A 4,020-nucleotide genomic window follows, 5' to 3' on the forward strand; every position below is an offset into this window, starting at 1 on the left:
CTTGGCATGTAACTGCTCTGCTGGCAAAACGTGAATCTCTGCTCTGCTGTTCTACTTTCTCTGATGTGAGGGGAGCGAAGGTCTTACGGTCCGACAGTGCCATCTAGTGTTGAGTGTTCAGTACTGTACAACATACACCGGGAGATAACCAGAGTTCCAAAGCACAAGCACAAAAGAAGTCTGGAGAAAAACATTTTCACACCTCAGATTAATGTAGCTTTTAAAAGATTTTATTGCTTGCAGTATGTACAAATGGATCAATTTTTTTTTATTTTGCAGACGGAGCTCAAAAGAGTTGCATCACTGATCAGAAACATGCCAAGGATGCTGCCGGAGGACTGAACTCTTTTGTTTTGTTGAAGTCTTTTGTTTTTCCGAAACAGAAAACAATAAACACACACCTTTTGTACATTTATTGACTTTGCTGTCACATATCTAATCGCTAAACTGCACCAATGTTGTGAACACTGACAACAATAAAGCTGATCTGTTGCGCTATTATAAGAAGAAGAAAGGAGGTTTGTGCAATGGTAGGGGCAGACGCTTTCACCATTAGGAACGCAGGTTAACCACAGCAGCACACCCACACATCAGCACAGTCAGGTGTCCGGAGGGCTATAGCTAGGGCCACCAGTTTGTCCACCCATCCATCCAGTACCTATACCTGTTTATTCCTGGGCAGGGTCGCGGGAAGTGCTGGAGTTCTGCGCTACTAAGGTTCTGAGTAACGATGAAAGCCAGCAGACCCTGCAGCTCTCCATGACCAGGAGTGAGGGCCACCGGCTCAAAGACATGCTTTTTGTAGCATTTAAACTTCCAACCATGTTTACTTAACTTCCTGACTCTCCTCATACTAGATGAACTAAATTGTATGAGGAGAGTCAGGAAGGAAAGTAACATGGATGTCTCAGTTAAAAGCTCAATTGTACAACTAGTCCTTTGAATGTGCTGTTGGGAGTGCCGATGCGGACCCCTGGAGGACAACCATTGAACTACATGAATACACGTTTAAATCCCTGCAGGTCACAGAGTGGAGACAACCTGGTGGCCCTATCTATAACAAACAGCATGCAGAGACCCTTAATTACAGTACTTCATTATAATTCTGCTGTGGTAGTCCCAGTACACGACCACACTACAACAAATCACATTAATTGCTCACATCATAAACTGGAAAAGTGCAACATTGAAAATATTAAAGAAATAATAAGAGTAATCATTTTTCACACACACACACAGAAAAAAAAATCCAGCCTGATATGTTCAAGCAAAAAAAAAAAACTCAAAAAGTCTATTACATAGCTGGTACTGGTACCACTGCTGTCATAATTTTCCATTTAAGCAAAGATACCCATGTTAAACACCCAGGAATTTTACACAAATCTAGTACTTTGTTGCTGCTGTAGTTGACTGGTGGTCAAAGATATGATTGATTCTGGCCAGGGAATAAACAAGTTATAATTCACCTACTAATGTCATGGATTAATATTGATTTAAACATTCACATATACTGAGTAAGGTTTTGGACCGATTCGCCACATTTTACTGAAAGACAAAGAGGTCAGTCTGTTGACTCTGTTAAAGAGCCACAAAGCACACAACAAAAATAAAGGTTTTCATTAAAATACAGGTATGTTAGAAAATAGATAAAACAATCCAAAGTTAAAGTAGAAAAAATAATTAAGCAATAAGAACGTATTAAATCCTTGAAAAACCCAATGTTAGAAAATAAAAACATTAGTCAGATAGAGCACTTTTAGGAAGCTGTGCGGGGGGTTGGTCAACACTCCCCTGCAACCAACACTGCCCCCTGCTGGGAAGCAGAACTCACTGCCCACCCACAGACATTAGCACCTTCTAAAAGCCATCAGTCAATTTCCATTACTAAGAAAAACAAATGCCATATTGCCAAAACCCCAGAATGCAACAGCTGAGCTCTCTCTCGCTGCTCCGTCTCTAGAAGACATCTCCTGCTGGGTGCCTACATTAAAGCTCTCTTACTTTCTCACTGTGTGACCAAAGGATGCTGGAATAATCAGAACTAGAGACACTGTAACCCTCCACAGTCTCTGAGTTTGAATACAATGCAAATCTCTGAAAAGGCTCAGATCGTGCCTGTCTTTAATGCAGATGCCTTTTCAATTACAAAACACCGGATTCAGGTACATACCACATGACCAGGTATCATCCAATGAAATAATCGGCAATCAAGAAGACTGCATGGTAAAATGTCAATGGCCTCTCCCTACCAAATTCAGTCAGTCCATTCCACTGAAAGCTTTAAAGAACACAGATTTCTGTAATCAAAATTGCACAAGGTTCAATGTCCCAGTGATTAACCAATGCATGGAACATAAAATACAGAGAAAAGCATAACATAGCCCTCAGGATTGTACCAAATGCTTGCAAGAACAATTGTATATTAGCACATATATGAGATCTTCATACATCTAAGCATTTAAGGGAAAATAGATTTTTTTTTTTCCATACAGGACTCAATTTAAACAAAAAATACACCATCCATCATATGCCCTCTACAAAGATGCATAAAGTTTCATCAATATTTGCCAAGAAACTTTCCCTGTCGAGACAGTGCGCAGCTCCGTTTGATCCAGTCTAATTTCCCATCTGCGTGCCCGCTAAGACGTCTGAGGACTGTCTCGGCCTTCATCTCTGGCTTAAAGCAGACATCTTATCTGATCCTTTCAGCGTCGCTCAGAATTTAAAGTTTAAACACGGCCGTGGTTCTCCCGCAGTCGGCCTTCTGAGTCGCTCGTAGAGAGCTCTTAGAAGCCATAGCCGACACTCTGCTCTGCTCGACCCGGGAAAAAGGTCCGCAATGCCCGGCTGTGCCCTCTAGGTGGCAAACTTGTGCACTCCACTGCTGGGCCCAACAGCAGCCTCGCTACTCTGTGTCCACGGGAACCATTCTGACAGGTTTTACATTTATACGCTCCCTGTAGGGTCTTAAAACTCTGGAGTCCAAGTTAAATTATTTATCCTTCAATTTGGTTTGCTCCTATTCATTTTAAATGATCCACACTATGAAGAAACTTTGGGATAAAAAGGAAAGTTTTTGGTTGAAGAAAGTGCAAATAACATTCCCGGAATGTAATTCTGTCGCTTCTATGCATTACAGGACAGAAATAAACCCACAAACAACAGAGGTGATCAGTCTGATAAACAAAAAAAGATCAGGACCCAAAGAACTCAGCGAAGCCAAACGGAAACACCGCACCAGGGGAAAGGGAGGTAATGAAGGCTGTTCTTCCACACACCGTCAGCTCAATAACAGCCTGACTTAGCAGCCCTCCCCAGCAGCAACCCCACTTCAGGGAATTAGCCGCCAAATCCAGACATTCAAAAAAAACATTTGAAGGACATAATAAGCCAAGGTTCGTTTTTCTTACAGGGTTTACGAGACTCCAGAGGGTTGGGGCGCTTTTCCTGAAAGAACGGAGAGCAGTATGCGCAGCGCTAAAAGAACCATCCTTCAACGCTTCTACACTTCTGTGTTCAGGTCATAAAAAAGTCAAAAGTAACATACAAAAAAGAGGGGCAAGAAAATCGTATTTGAAAAATAATTATCATGAGATAAGAGGTGTGTGCGCGCGTGCAGATGTATTTGTGTGAGAGAGAGAGCATTTTAACCTAACATCTAACAGAGAAAACAGCCAACACGCACCGCTACACACAGCGAATAGACAAGCACGTATAAACCAGGACAGTTTTTCAGCGTCTGAGCAGGAGAGGCCATGCTTGATCCCGATCTTTCAGTCGTCTTTACCAGTGAAGTTCATTTCAGAGTTTTGGGGGTCATAAGAGAAGAGGAGAGTGAGAGGGGGAGAGACAGACAGCAGGAGCATGGGGGTCAAAGAGCCAAACAGGAAGTGGGCAGGGAAGGAGCGTCCACACTGAACCACCCATCTCTCTTCATTCCTCCTTCATTCCTCCCCGTTCATTATTCTTCACTTTTCTCTTCATTTATCAAACCTATATCTTCTGTTTCACCCCCCATCA

At 42.4% G+C, this 4,020-nt stretch overlaps 1 protein-coding gene across 1 annotated transcript in view; it reads right to left on the reverse strand.

Annotated features, from left to right (window-relative positions):
• Positions 1-214: 214 nt before the first annotated feature.
• The window catches only part of wdr11 (WD repeat domain 11), a 54,882-nt gene continuing 51,076 nt past the window's right edge, over positions 215-4,020 (reverse strand). The window contains 1 exon segment of the mRNA XM_064318146.1: positions 215-4,020. This exon segment is cut by the window's right edge and continues 259 nt beyond it. The gene's annotated coding sequence lies outside the window, so the exon portion shown is untranslated.

Source organism: Anguilla rostrata, chromosome 18 (genome assembly GCF_018555375.3).
Source record: "Anguilla rostrata isolate EN2019 chromosome 18, ASM1855537v3, whole genome shotgun sequence".
NCBI lineage: Eukaryota > Metazoa > Chordata > Actinopteri > Anguilliformes > Anguillidae > Anguilla > Anguilla rostrata.